General features: G+C 39.7%; 2 protein-coding genes across 8 annotated transcripts in view; one reads left to right on the top strand and one right to left on the bottom strand.

Moving 5' to 3' along the window:
• The window catches only part of dnah9 (dynein, axonemal, heavy chain 9), a 332930-nt gene that overhangs the window by 213086 nt on the left and 104383 nt on the right, over positions 1-15461 (bottom strand). The window lies entirely within an intron of this gene.
• myocd (myocardin) overlaps positions 1-15461 on the top strand; it is a 121510-nt gene that overhangs the window by 11794 nt on the left and 94255 nt on the right. For all 7 annotated transcript variants that reach the window (XM_051416752.1, XM_051416753.1, XM_051416755.1 and 4 more), the window contains exon 2: positions 6973-7018. The gene's annotated coding sequence lies outside the window, so the exon portion shown is untranslated. The remainder of the gene's footprint in view (positions 1-6972; positions 7019-15461) is intronic.

Raw genomic sequence — 15461 nt, forward strand, 5'->3', positions numbered from 1 at the left:
CAGCTGCCTGTCCGCTCCGTGCTCCTCAAGCGGTTAACTTAAGGCGATCAAAGACTCACAGTAACGTCAAGATCATGCCCTTCACCAGCCACCCACCTGCACACAAGCAATGACGGTGATCAGACGAGCGGCTCGGCAATCTTAGCGTTATACAATGTCTTTAACGAAAAACCTCAGTGGTGGGTACGGCCAAGCTGACCACAGGTGGCTGTACGCAAATCGAAGTAAGGGTACCCATGCGGATAAAAATAAGAAGTGCCAGTATCAGTGAGTAATACAGTCACTTATGCTTGCTCATGGTGGTACTGTTGGGTCTCTGTAAATAATGTTATAAAGAGTTCGGTCTAGACCTGCTCTATTTGAAAAGTGTCCTGAGATAACTTCTGTTATGAATTGGCGCTATACAAATAAAATTGAATTGAATTGAATTGAATTGAATTATGCTCGCACATTAAATAGCATATATAAGTTATATATGCCATTGAAATCAAAGGCCACTCACCATTACAACATACTGAGAAATAACAAATATTTGCTGCTCTATGCACCCTAAGCTTATTTGGTTCTTCAGCTCGCACATAGACTGTATGGTAAGGGTGTCTCGTTGAAAAAAGGTATTCAAAAACTTCGTCGTGAGGTTAACAATTGATTCTAGTGGCTATTAAGGAGTCTTATGAAACTTAGCAAGCCAAAGGCCCAGACATTTTTTGGTGTTGGTGGACAAACCAGATGTAACGTTAAAAGGAGATTCTGTACTGGACTTACCTTCAGTACTGGACTTCACCTGGTTGCCAGAAACGCGACTCAAATATCGCTCTGCTTGCTGCGGGATGTGTACGCAGTTGGTTGCTAATGCTTTAACCATGACAGCTTGTCAAGCTAATAGTATCTTGGGGCTGTGTCTGTTGGCTAACTTAGCTTTATAAAGCTACAACTCAAATGTTTTATAAATGCTGTATTATATTTGTTACATTTAAAGGAACATTTAGCAAAAGTGTTGTTTATGTTAATGTATTTTTTTTTTTAAAAAAGCTAGCTAGCCAGTGGTGGGTACAGTACTGAAAGAATATATTCAGGTCAAAGTACACGGTACAAAGTTAACGTTACTCCTACAAAAAGATGACTAAAACAAAAGTGAAAATTACCATTTGAGAAACCTACTCAAGTAAAGTGCATATTTAATAAATTACTACAAGTTAAATATTTTTTAGGGTGTGATTACTACTGCAGTTACAGTACTGTAATGTTACTGTTTACGTTAGCTTTCTAAAGCACACCGGTAGACCTTTTTCTATAGCAGCCATTTTGACATGAAACAGGTGTTACCAATGATACTAATTAAGGTTGTGTTCCACTCAGGTCAAACAGAGTCAGGATGCTGCTGTTGTGCATGTTGGCTCGCTGGAAAGGCTCTGCTACACTAAATGGAACAGACCCTGAATTATTATAATTATCATCACCTGTGTTTGCACTGCTAGATCATGTCAAAATGGCTGCTATGAAAAAAAGGAGGTTAGAAGACGAGTTTTTGTTTTGTTTATTTTTTAAAGCAGAGATCTAAAAAAAAAACGTTTTAACTTATTTTTACTTACCTGTAATGCCTCACTAGCCACCCCTGAAAATGGCACCGCGGTTAATTATCTGTCCAACATAAAACAAGCAGTTTGGACACCACCACAGCAATGTTCCCTCTTTTTCTTTTTTCAGTTCAAGCTATTCTCAGTATAAGGGATTTTCTATATTTGACTGCAAAAGTGTTGCACAATTAATCAAAATATAGCTAACTGCAATCTGCAAATTACAGAAGCTGCAATTATTTGATCAAGCTAAAATGTGTATAGTACTGTAGTGCTGAAAAGATCCCCTGGCCTACAAATCTTGTTCTACAGATTTAAGAAAACATGTTTGTTTGTTTGGTACAAACCTCAACAAATGTCACAATCATCAAGATTTTAATATTGTTTTTAGTGATCATTAAATTTGTGAGACAAAAATGATATACTTATCACGAATCACATCACAATTTAAATAGCTAGCTTTAAATTGTGCAGCCCTGGACTTCAATATACGGCACACAGAGATACTGTACCAGTGAACATGGCGGCTGTCATTACTAGGCAACCACTGGTCCAATTAGAGCTGATTCTCAACGTATGAAACAGTTTCAGTCATCAGCTACAGCTCTGTCAAGATAACATGTTGCTCTGGCCTTCCATACCACAAACACAACTTACTCAGTGGTCTGGTTGTTATACATTTAGACATTATTTGTCCTCAGCCAGCACTCCAGTTGACCTCTATGAAGACAGGACACGTGGCTCCAAGGAGATTTGTGACACAAGTGGTGTTTCAACCATTATTCCAGTGCTCTATGCACTGAAGTGTGGTATGAGTCTCAGAGAAGTCTGGTTTCACTTGTGTATACTGTTCATTTTTATATGTATAAGCCTTCATCATTTATCATCTAACACATACCTGTGTAGAGTTTGCAACATGTCATGCTCTCTTCTCGTAACTGGTTTGTATTATTTTGGTCTTAATATGACAACAGTTGAGGGAAAGACAAAGAAAGTGATGCGGTTTTCTGGAAAGTTTGTTTAAAGTATAGAAAGTGAACTTAATCAATTCCAGGTTGCTGTTGTAAATCAGGTTGCTGTTGTAAATCTGGAATAGTTTGTTACTCTGTCCTACCTTACCAGACCTTATGGATACATATTGTGCATTTTATGTAGTCAGACATACTGAATAAGTTCCCCAGCAATCCAAGATGAACAATCGATTTATCTGTTGCAATATCACATACCTCCTCCTTTGTCTTTCACCCTGTGAGTCCTCTCACCCTTGGCCGAGGCTTTGGAAGCTGCACTAGCCCTCCGTGTGCTCACCACTCGGATTAATGGCTGTTTTGGCAATATATGAGCTCATGGGTAATTGGCCGAGGTGATGTTTCCTGTTGAATGCTACCTGGATCTTTTGTGGTCGCCATCATGGTTGGTCGCTTCCCTCTGCCACTAAGACTGGTAATTGAGCAGCACTTGTGTGACACTGGTTGTGAACCGTGATGAGGAAGTTATGTGTCTCCTCGAAGTGTCATTGGAGAGAATGACAGCGAGGAGTTGTTTTTGCCCAGAGGCATGGTGTTTCGTTTTAATGTCAGCTACTGTGAGCTGTGATCTCCTTTTGATCACTAAGATAATATTACAGCTTTTTTTAACTTTTATCTCTCAGTTAGAAATAAATGATATGGGCCAACATATTGTTATTGCTCAGTATAAAAATCAAAGCACTAGCACAGCAGTATAATTCATCCGAGTCATGGTGACACCCTTTATTCCCCTTCAGTCTCACTACCTCTGTTCCCTAATTTTCATGAAAAATTCTAGACATTGTCGTTCCCCACCTGTCCACCAGGTGTCCTCGGAGTTTCCTGCCCTTTTCCCTGGCACCTGACCCTGCTCCTCCCTGCACACCTATCCCTGGTACCCTCTGTAAGCATTACAATTCAATATATTGTGATACTGTAGTAAAGTCAATGTATTTGATTTTTTTAGAAACTTTAGGAAAATTATCATGTATAAGAACCCACCACCATATGCATAAAATTGAGTAAAAAAGGTAATTTCAATTTTCCACCAGGACAGTGTGATGTGTATTTATCTTTATCACAGTCCCTGTAACATCCAACATCATAGCCCTCACTTAACAACACTGCGATCTAGCGGTTGGGGGTCTAAACACAAATATAGATTTTTAAGAATCAATACAATATCACAAAACAAAATATTGCTATACTAAAGTGCATCAATATTTCTTTACAGCCATGTGTCAGTTATATCTGTAGTCTCGTAGATAGATCACACATTTGCATTAATGACTCATTTTGTGTTAAATGAGTATTAGTTCTATAACTCTGTTGATCCTTTCAAATCTGCCCACAGGTACAATTCTGAAACAGACCATTTTATGAAACTGTTTAATTCTTACATGAATTAAAATAAACTAACAAAAAAAAAAAACATTGAAAAACTTGTAAAAGCGGCCCTCAGTTGAACCTAATTGACCCCCGATGTTGTTAGAAAGTGATCTATGATCCTCATTAAGGCATACATACACCTTTCCAGTGTTGGCAGTGGAGGAGTTACATTCAACAACTTCTAGACCTTTGTGAACAACTGGCCAGGTTTCACTGTTTTTTTTAAATATATACACAATAGTAAAACAAATTCCTTTGAGGTTAGATTGTCAGAAAGTGTGCATCTTTATTATTCAAGCATTTGCAAAAGCTCCATGAAAAAAGATGAAGAGGAGTTCAGAGAAAATGCATTCACTAGGACTACAGACAATCAGAAGAATGATTAAACTACTGCATCCACAGAACACAGCGTATGCAGATGAGAGGCAGAAATCCCCTGGGCGAAAAGTACCAGAATAAGATTGTTCCATTGTAATGGGAGACTTGTGATGTTTGGGTACACGATGTGCCTGTAATAACAATCTAAGTGGGAAGAGGTCTTGGGTTCTCCTGGTTTGAATCCTCTCAGTGTAACTTTGCCTTAAGCTGCCTGCATACATAGATCAAAATAACAGGGCTGAAAAAGACCAAAGTAAAACTGTCAAGAACGGGCACTGGTGTGGATGAATGGACATGGAAGAGCCTGTGAATTCTTTCACTGGGTTACTGCCTTGTTGTTTGTATCCTGAAACAGATGTTACACCGAATCCATCACTAAAGGGAAAAAAGGAATTGTATGATTCCAAAAAACAAATCAGTCCTTCAGATAGCTTCAGTGTTACTATTCCTTTCTTGGGAGTATTGATATTGAAGCTGAATTTCCTTCTCACCCTCAAGGTTACAAAAGATGCTCTGAGTACGTATACTTCTGAGAGTCTGAAGAGATAATGAAAATTAGGGGTTATTGGTGTTGTTGTTGGATATGTGTCCTAACAAAATACTTCATGCTGTCATTAGAGTAGCTGAGAGAAATGGCATGACTTTATGTCAGCGTCATTTCCTTGGAAGGGTTTTGTAGTCCTCTTATCACGTGGGAAAGAATTATGTTTACAAGATCTATTAAACCACGCAGGATAGCCATGTTTCTACAATGATTCAGCAACTTAATGAAGTACTATACATCATGAAATACAGGTTATTATTGTGCCGTTCAATCAGGGGGGTTGATGTCAAAGCAGAATGCAGATGTTGAAAAACACAAGATCTTAATTCACCTCAGTCTCTTGGCTTATTGAAAGATTTATATCTGCTGACTTCTTGTTCATTCTTCCAAGATACATAAAAGAATATGCATGCTGAGTGTGTGTGTGTGTGTGTGTGTGTGTGTGTGTGTGTGTGTGTGTGTGTGTGTGTGTGGCTGTGTGTAAGCGTCTGTTGGTCCTGGTGTGTTTTTGTGTTTGCTTGTGCAAGATAGTAAAATCAGATGGCTTGCAAAGCCCTCAAGCAATTAAGTTCACGCCTCTGCAAACAAGCTGGACTCTAGCTTGCAGGACCCTCCTCTGTTTCCTCTCTCTAATTGACTGATATCACTCTGCACCAAACTTCAAACATTGGGCTCACATGGTTGTGTAATAAGCTCAGACTTTTGGCTCTAAGGTGCACAAATCAAGTCTTCTTCAATTAACTGGAACGTGGCCATTTCCCTGTTGTACCCTCTCCCAGATCGCACTGGGATTGGCAGAGCTGTTGGCGCTCTGTGGGATCCACATTAACTGTGTGAACATTCTTGTCATGCTATTGTGGTGTATTTATTGGCTGCTTGATTACATGCGTGTTTACTTGGCAGTTTGTTGCCCCGCCAGAGAGAGAGAAAGGAGAGCGCGTCCAAGCATCGTGATCCGCAGGGATAGTTGGAGCTTTTAGGGTTGTGCTTCGTTGCTTTGATGCGCTGTCAGTCAAAGGCAGAAACTAAACAGATGGAGGCCGTTTTCAAATCCCACTCCACCACCTCAGACGGGGAGCAATGATGTTGATGGTGAAAGATGAGGTTGAACATGAAGTTGTTGATGCTGATGGTGGTGGTTGTAGATCAATGACAATTTATTCATAACAAATGACTCAGAATACAGTATTTTTTAAAATGATTATCATAAAATACATATTATTGGCTACCCCTCTGCAATTTATTTTATAGTTTTTGTTGACATGGTTTAAAATATGTAAATTCATTACATATGTTAATTAATGAGGTCATAGTTAAATGTGCCGTTGTACTGGATTATATTATGTAGGAAGGTGTTTCTAATTTTATGTCCTCACAACATGAAGAGGCCTTCCAGTATAACACCATCACTATGACTTCAATGCCAAAACATATACCGTAAAACTGCAATTAACCTTTTATTTGCCTCAATCACTGAACTCAACCTGCCTATGTTTGGAACAGGGCTCTATATTGGATAGGCCTTTCAGTCCTTTTGCACAAAACTCTTGCTCAGCAAAGATGGAAAGTACTGTCAGTGTTTATTTGTTTATTTAGACCAGTATGAATATTACTATTACTCTGATTATTTGCTACTAGGCTGCTTATGGTTTACGTAGAATGAACTGAACAATTAAATTGGGGAGAATCTAACTGATCTAACGATGTGTAGCATGTCCATATTAACAAAAGTCTAAACATTTATATTTGTGTAGGCGATGCAAACAGCTCAGAACTCACTCAATCTTGCAACCCAGACAGCTTTAGGAGGTTTTATTTTTCCAAAGAATTTCTATAAAATCCAGATCAGGTGTCTAATTGAGACCTGTGTTTATTTGTCAGTAACTACACCAGACTAGTAAAGGAGACTTTAAGTTTTACAGCAATTGGATTAACATCTCCATGAGTATCAACCAAAACTGAACATTATGAGCATCATAAAAGTTAGATTGCATAAGATTGTACAGGTGTGCCTAATAAAGTGGACTGAGTATATGTTTATCATGTTAAGCATTATCACTGTATTTCTCTCTAACAGGTGGAGGACACCAGGCTGTAGCTGCCAAGTGACAACCAGTGAGCAGGTAGGAATTCTGTCAGTCTCACATTTGTTTCATAGTTGTTTGTCTTTAATGAGAGTCCACTGGAGCACCAACAGTGTTATTTTACAGTGGCCCATACTGCTCAACCCACTGAGCTCAAGAAAACACATGCAAATAGACCAAACACAAGAAACTTAAGAAAACAACTTCACCAATTTGATTTGTGTTACTAGAAAAAAGTGAGAAAACACAACCAAATACAGAAACAAAAACAAATACAGAAAATACAACCAAATACAGTAACGCTCTTTCAGTGGGACTAAGAAGTGATTAACCCGGCTGGGACATGCTTGCTGTTGGCATGGTTTGTGAAGTTTTTGAAGTCTGCTATCTGTAAGTGGTGTTTGAAAATAAGCTAATTATTTGTTTTATATGTTCTTTTGGTAAGGGGTGGTTGCCACGTGACGGAGTGAGAATACACTGTTAAACAACATGGCGGCTGCTAAAGAGGTTAGCATTGGTGCTCCTGGCAACAGTTATATCAGAACTGGAGAGTATTTCTTCAGTGAAATAGCAAAGAATGACACTGAAAGATTTTCTCCCGACTGGCTTTGCTAAGAAAGGTTTGACTGTGGTACGTAGTTCATTGATCTGATTGGTTGAAGTTCGCCCGTTATAGATGGTGATAGACAGATGGTTTATCCAATCGCCTGCTGAGTATCTTTTGAAAGTGTCTGCCTTTTTCTCCAAAATAAATAGCTTTATAGTTACTGATACTGTTACTGTGTGGCGTTTAATCTATGTATTACTCAAACTGGACTTCCTGGATCATACTTTATCATCTCACCCCACACCAACGCAGCCCCTTGATTTATTTTATTAAACGCAGTGCTATTTTGGGTTTGAACATCTGCTTGAACAACAGTATATCATTTTTATACAAGATTCTAGGTGCAGACTACCCTCATTTGTAATGCTCTGTACGGTACTGGCTCAGTCACATAGTGTTGCCTATACAAACCTCATTTATAAAGCAGGTTGTGTCTATGGAAATGTTGGAATTAAACAGGGAAGTGCTGAGTTCACAAATGGGGCTTGGTGAAGACAGACACTGTGAATGCATTAGGGCCTAATCCTGGGCCAGTTACTAACTCAGTGCATCACCCCGCTGCTTTAAATGAAATTTATTTGCAAGTGATGTTGTGAAGTATTCTGGCAAAGCCATTTAACATCTTTTGCTTTGTTCATTATGGCCTGCCAGGGCAAGAAAGTAGTTTGAGACAGATGTGATTTCAAGTTGGCTGTGTAGCAGATGATTGATCATTATCTTTAGGTATGTTGAGACATCAATGTAATGCTTTAACATTTCTCATTGACTACCAAAATGAGTTTCTGAATAAATATACCCTGAGTTGCTGAACCATTATTGATTTTATGTGCACAGTTTTAATAGGTGTTTGGAGGATCTTGTCATTAACATAATGTTTGTTAGATCATCCAGCATGTGTCTGATGGAGCAAAATCAATTTTCTTCCAGACTTAAAAGTACTACAAGGAGTTTTTAACTGGTTATGAAACAGTCAGTTTAATACTGATGCCTCTATATAATCTACGTAAACAAATAAGACCATCAGTGAGGAGAATGGCTGTTTCTGTATACTCATTCTTAATACCTGCCCCCAGCTGCCTTAGCTAATGTTACAATACAGTTACCCCATAGAAACTTTTACAAACAGCCGTGAATGTGCTTCTATTGACCGTAAAAGCTCCAGCGGACTCCCTGTGTTTCGAGCTCAGACCTAAAGAGTCTGAAAGCAGCTGCTCATGGCTGGTTAGCTCTGTTAGCTCTGACTACTGGCAGTTGTTCTCCTGCTATGTGAACAGTGGTCAGTCTTTATCTAGAGACACCGCAGGTCACTTTCTATTCTACAGTAGGCCAAAATGGACAAACCAGATGGCCAAACCTTTTGTGTTTTTCACGAGTTTCATGGTTTTGAGTTTATCCTACATGCTTGGAACGACAGAGTGAAGCCAGGGGGTTGTAATCTGCTACTATACTAGATGTAACTGAATCCTTCACACTGGTCCTTTAAACTTCACATTATAATCCTCACTCTGAATGGAATGGAAACAACTTTATTACTTTATCTTGCTTTTCCATAGTGGACACTATACTGTAGGTACCAGAACTATTAGGTTTTTACTTTTGGTCCCATGTGAAATACAGTAAGAGTAATATAGAAAACAAGCCCTGATGCTCCTAATGTCTCAGAATGATTATTTTATAGCTAGTCTGCAGGGATTTAAACATTACAGGCCCTCGTGAAAATTGACTATGTACATTTTTCCACCCCATAAAAGTTCCCTCGCAAAATACAATAGTACATATCAATCTACGGGAGCTGTTTTAGTTTGACTCTCAGTAGCAATTTTTCAGGCCTACTGTGTGCATTACCTGCTCAATGGTGTGCCTTTTGTCTGTATGAGAAAGAGTTCATGGTTGTGACATTTATTACAGCCTGTCACTGGGAAGCTCGTGGGGCCTTTTTACTGTCAAGCCTCAGCAGTGTAGGGCTTATTTCCAAACGGCTTTGTGTGTCAGGAGACCTGCAACATCAAACCAGTGTCACTCAAGCATCCCTCTGGTTTCTGTACATGTATTTTATGTTAGCGTTTTTTCCATTTATTTTCCTGGAAAGGTGCCTTGCAGATAAGCGGTACATACGAGACCCATTCCCCGACGCAAATACACACCCTATATGACCACCCAATCTTACCTCATCTCATGGCACCTTGATGTTGTCAGTTTAGAGGCATTTTGGAGCTCATGCCAGCATCGTTTCGTGACCTCAGAACAGTTAATGCCTTTTACTGACAGCAGATTTGTCTTCTTTTACAACTTCCTCCGGGTCAGAGGTGAATACAGAGGTCAAACAAAGGTCACACTGCTGTTCCCAAAGCTATATACCAAGCCATGCAGCTAGATCATGAGAGATTCTTTAGAATAACACAATTTGAAAAACAGCCAGTACATGTCATGAGATCACAGCATCTCCGAATCTTAGAGGGGGATTATCATCTGACCATATCTCTTCTTTCTTTAATTCCTCTGCCCGGGGTAAATTGTCTGACCTGTGATGAAGGGGAGGACTTTGCTGTCAGTGATGCCCGTGTGCACAGCGTTTTGTCAGTGTGGTGTGAGGGAATGATAGAGGAACGGGTCTAAGGGAAAAATTATTAAGTAATCTTTTCTAATTTCTTTTCTGGACAAAATGTGTCTTTATAGTGCCATATATGGAAGCTACAACTGCTTCTTTCACTCAAGGATTAAATTATGTCCATACATTAGGCACATTCTTTAGCTATATCTCATTTATTAATACTCAAAGGAAAGCTTTCTCTATTTTTAGCCTTTTTACAGGAAAGCAGGCATGCCCTTTACATTGCTGTAAGGATTCATCAGAAAGAAAGTATTTTTTTGTGTTCCATTGAGCTGTATCATTTTGGATTGGAACAGTATAATATACAAGCTAAAAAAATAGGAAAGATGCAGGCCCCATGGGGATATAAAATGCAACTGGTTTCTCTATATTTAACATTTGGTACTAATACAAAACCCATTCCAAAATATGGCTCTGGAACATTCTTGTTCTCCTTGTTGAGTAAGATAAGTTCACAACAACAACCCCCAGTGCCATCCTTGGTGAATCACAGGTTCAAACCTGACTTTGTGACCCATGAATTATGTCAAAAACAAGACAAGATACAAGACGTACCTAGTCATAAATGAACACAGTAATGAGGTTCAGATGGTAGGATGGAGCCTCACTTGTTGTACCGCCTCTAGGCTGTGGGAGAAAATAGAGACGACAGGCTGAGCATAGAACAAAGTGTTTCGGTTTGATGCCCGTAAATTCCCTGTTGAAAGAAAAAAAGTCATGCAGAAGTTAGTCAGCTTAGTCAGAGAGAGGCTGTGTGAGGAGATAAAATGCTGTACTGCCAGGTGATCCTCTAATGGCTCTGGATTCCACTCAGCATGCAATCCAAATGTTATTCAGGAAAGAGTGAGAAAAAGTCAGTTTGATTCCAGATAACATAACTTGAGTTAAATATGACTTTCCATAATTTGCTCATTCTGTGCCCCAATTTAATACTTAGCAGTTAAAAGCACAGCAGGAAATGGCTGAATAGAGGCATTAGCTGTGTGGGACTGTGGTTTATCCCTGCATTACGCTGCTGCTCCTTGTGGCTGATTGGGATTACCTTCTCACTCTGGACAGGTCTGTCCAGAGCTGAATTTAAAGGCCTCTCAGGTGCAGGTATCTATGGCCACCCAAGTTTAAGTGAAAATTGCTTTCACTTGGCCTAATATTAGAACATTGTAACACTCTGGACTTCAAATAAACTGTCGGCCCTAAGAGCACAACAAAAAAACAAGTTGTGCATCACATTAAAAGGCCAACCTGTGACCGTTTCTTTTTGTTATCTGTCTGCCAAAGCTTTCTCACTTGTATTATCTAGGGATACACTGTGGGAATACCTCCGGCTTGTGTTTTTGATTACTTTAAACCAAGATAGCTGGGAGCAGTACATGATCTGAGGTTCCGTCCCATGACCCCATCAGATAAGTTGCCCTACCTCTAACCTCTGGTCTTGACCCGCACCCCAAAGTTCCCTAAAACAGCACAGACTAGATTAAAGGGGATTCCCTCCGTCAGCGACCTTCTGTTTCTATTTTGTTGCTATTTTGAGGATAATCTCTGTTCATTTGTCAGCATTCCCCTTAAAAGTGACAGGCTCTAAAGTCCAGATAATGCAGCTGAGAGGAGGGCCGTGTCATAAAATGGACTATTTGGCACAAAATCTGTCAATTCCTCTGAGAGTTTTATTCTTCTTGTGCGTCTCGGGGATGATCTTGGAGCATCAGTGGGTGAAACGCTGCCCACCCACAGAGACCTTTCTTGTGGGGAGAAGCCAGGAGCGTTGTCTCCTCTCTGGATCTCTGAGATGTCCCCATGTAAACAGCCTCCCTGCAGCGGGAGGAGGCAGACGCCGCAAACTGTATTACTCCAGCCGACAAAGCCATTCACTTCTGAAGAATGCAAATTTAGATTGTGAACGCTCCCTTTGCTTTATCACACTGGACAAACAGTGCTGAGTTATTGGGAGGATTATGAATAACTTTTTTTCTACAGTGGAAAAAGGGAGATGTGGCCAAGACGGAGTCATCAGAGGTCCCTAAAATAGAGTGCAGTCTGAGAATGAAGCAGAGAAAGGTGAACGGCGCTGGTTGCTGTGCTTCAGTTAAGCCGATTCTGCTTCAGCGCCCCCAAAAAACCTGATTCATTTCAGTGGAATCCTCACTTTTCTTTGGTGGATATAGCCTATTTGGGTTTTCAGAGGTGCTTCAGCTTTGTAAGTTGTGAAGCATTATTGTTTTCTTTTAATAAATGGTCTTTTGTGTGGTGTTTAATGTAAATGTTTTTGTTGAAGCGTGCTGCTTGTGCGTGTGTTTACTTTGGCGATAATGGCTAGCATGCCCTTTTTTGTTTACAGGTCTTATTGGCTCTTCACTGCCGCACTTTCAATACGATTAGGTTATTCCTCTTCTCACTCATCGCGTCTGAGGCAGGTCAACAAGGCATCTCCACGAGCACGTGTTGAACCTGCGTGCAAGCACTGGCACACATGCAAGCACACAGACAAATATACACACATGGAAGTAGCCCCCTTTCTCTTGTGTATTTATTATTTGCTAAAGATAAATGAGCATTTGCATTAGCGGTGTAAATAAAGATACTCAGGGATGGCTGTTTCATTTATTCTGCTCAAATCTCCACAGACAGTTTAGCATGGTTCCCATGACAGGGTCGCAACAGTGCGGTGGGCGGCTCCTGCCAGCCCCTTTTATTTTATTTTAGACCAGAGACTCATGGGAAAGCTATTTCGAGACCTTTTCCTGTCGGCCTCAGAAAACACTGGCAATGGTTGGTTAACAGGTGCAATGTGACCAGAAGGGTTTTCAAAATAGCTTTGTTTTTACCCAACAGTTTAATATGTGCTTTTGTTTGTTTGGTTTCTGTTTGGGTGTGTAGAAGAGAGGCTGGGGGTCGTATGGTGTTCTCTATGGGTGCATTAATCACATATAGCTTTAATGTATGGCAGGGAACTTGTTGCAGAACATTGTCGTCATTTTACATGAGCCCGACAAATTTGATTTGCAGTTCCACTTTCTAAAAATTCCCCCTCTATAAAGGCTATGTAAGTTGTAGCCAATGACTTATTAATGGTCAATAAATAAATGCTATAAATGCTTCATAGAGTAGTTATAAGTCTTTTAGAAAAAAACTTCTGTTCAGTTCATCAAAGAGGCCGCTTCAATAGCAGTTTTATCTTATAGAAAAAGATCTGGACCAAATCCATTTTCTAAAAACATTTATAACTGCAGACCAGGTGGGTTATTAACAATTAAGTAACCTGCAGACATTTATTAATGAATAACAATTATAATAGCATTTTATAAAAAAATAAATAAAATACAGCAAATAGTTATCGGGGTCAAATAAACAAAGTCTGACCTTTTTATGACCCCTCTTTTTAAAGGCCTGAAGAGATGAAAGTGTGTAGTATTTCACCAGAAAAAGGAAATATTGGACACAAGTCACATTGAGTTGGAGCTCATTTTGAACTATTTTGTATATATTATGGATTAATCTGCTTATTATTTCCTTGATTAATGATTGGTTCTTGTTTTGTTTTTGTTTTTTATCAGAAGATAATGAGATATACTGTCGCAATTACCCAGAGCCCAAAGTCACACCAACCAATAGTCCAAACTTAACTTAAAATTAAGTTAAAGTACTAGTAAGAAAAAGCAGAAAAGGCTCACATTTGTGAAGCTGAAACCCTGACATACTTGGCATTGACCACCACTGCACGGCACTAGCCTAACCATAAAGGCAATAAAGCATCAATAAAGTGAGGGCCATGAGAGAAGGAATGAGTGAGAGATTGAAATGAAAGAGAGAGAGTCCTGTCTTTGGGAGCAAGACGACCCATGTGACTCAGCCTGCCCCTCTTTGTGTTTCCCACACAGTCTGACATGACCGGAGCTATATCCACACCATCACATTCACATTCACAAGGGCCTCTGTCTGCAACTTCCCCCTACTTATGATTCATAGCTTAGTGAAGGGCACTGTGTTTGCTTATGGTACTGCCAGCTGCGCACCGCATCACCAGCGCATTTTTTATCCAAGGCCGCTCAAAATATATCGGTCACTCCCTCCTTTTACTCAGACTCACAGATCATCGAAGAACTGATCGTGCTGATATTTGTAACTTTCTCAGGATGATTTTTCAGTAGATCTTCTCTACTTTAGGGTCAAGAACATGCTTTCCATCATTTCGCACATCGTACATGTATTGTGGTTATGTTCTGTATGTGTTGTCTGCAGCCCCTGGTTCTGTACATGAGGGACTGTGGGAATTATCAGATAGCATGCTTTCGTATTAAGAATAATTACCTATTCTAGAAGCTGTTGCCATGGGAACAGGTGTACTTGGCATGCATGTCCATTTTGTGTATAGTGTAGCTCCATGCTACACAGAAATAGTGAATGCAATTAGGCATAAAATCAATGTTTGTTTTTATTATCTGATTGAACTAAATTTCACTGTACACAAAACTGTACAGGGTACGCACAGAGAGCTGACTGCACATTAGTCACACACTTCCTTGTTCAGTTATTTGAAGAATTACAGTTTCTTACTTACTGAGGGCTCATTGCTTTCCCACTGCTTTAATTCCTTTTTGTTTTAGTTTCCATTGTGCTTATGTGGTACATATCCCTGAATGAAGTTGGGTTTAATCCAATCAGCACAGACTAAATGATATATAGAAAACTTGGATGGTTCTACAGGTCTGTGGACATACAATGCAACTGATGAAGCTGTATAGTTTGTCCCCATGGGTGACACTGTTTTTCTGTGCAGTCATGCAACACATTGACTTGTGTGCCATAGTTTTGAGACATTAGATACAGACACAATGTTCAAGACCAAAACTGTGTTCTCACAAAGGCAGAAATATGCATATGCAGTGAACATAAGCTGTGCATACAAGTGGCTTAAAGGTCCAGTGTGTAGGATTTAGTGGCATCTAGTGGTGAAGTTGCATATTGCAACTCCCTCACTTCACCCTCCCCTTCCAACTATGGTGACTGTATAACGCCCGATCTAGAGCCAGTGTTTGGTTCTGTCTAGGCTACTGTAGAAACACGGCGGTTCAACATGGTGGACTCAAAACAAAAACACAACAATTCTTATTTTCATGTGATTATACACTAATGAAAACATATCCCTAAATATAACATTCCATCTATGCCATAGAATGGTATATACTGAACCTTTTAAATTATACACACATGCAAAAATCAGATTTGTTCTCCCACATTAAGCCATACATGTACACACACACACTGAC

Source organism: Dicentrarchus labrax, unplaced genomic scaffold, assembly GCF_905237075.1.
Source record: "Dicentrarchus labrax unplaced genomic scaffold, dlabrax2021, whole genome shotgun sequence".
In the NCBI taxonomy this organism is placed as follows: domain Eukaryota; kingdom Metazoa; phylum Chordata; class Actinopteri; family Moronidae; genus Dicentrarchus; species Dicentrarchus labrax.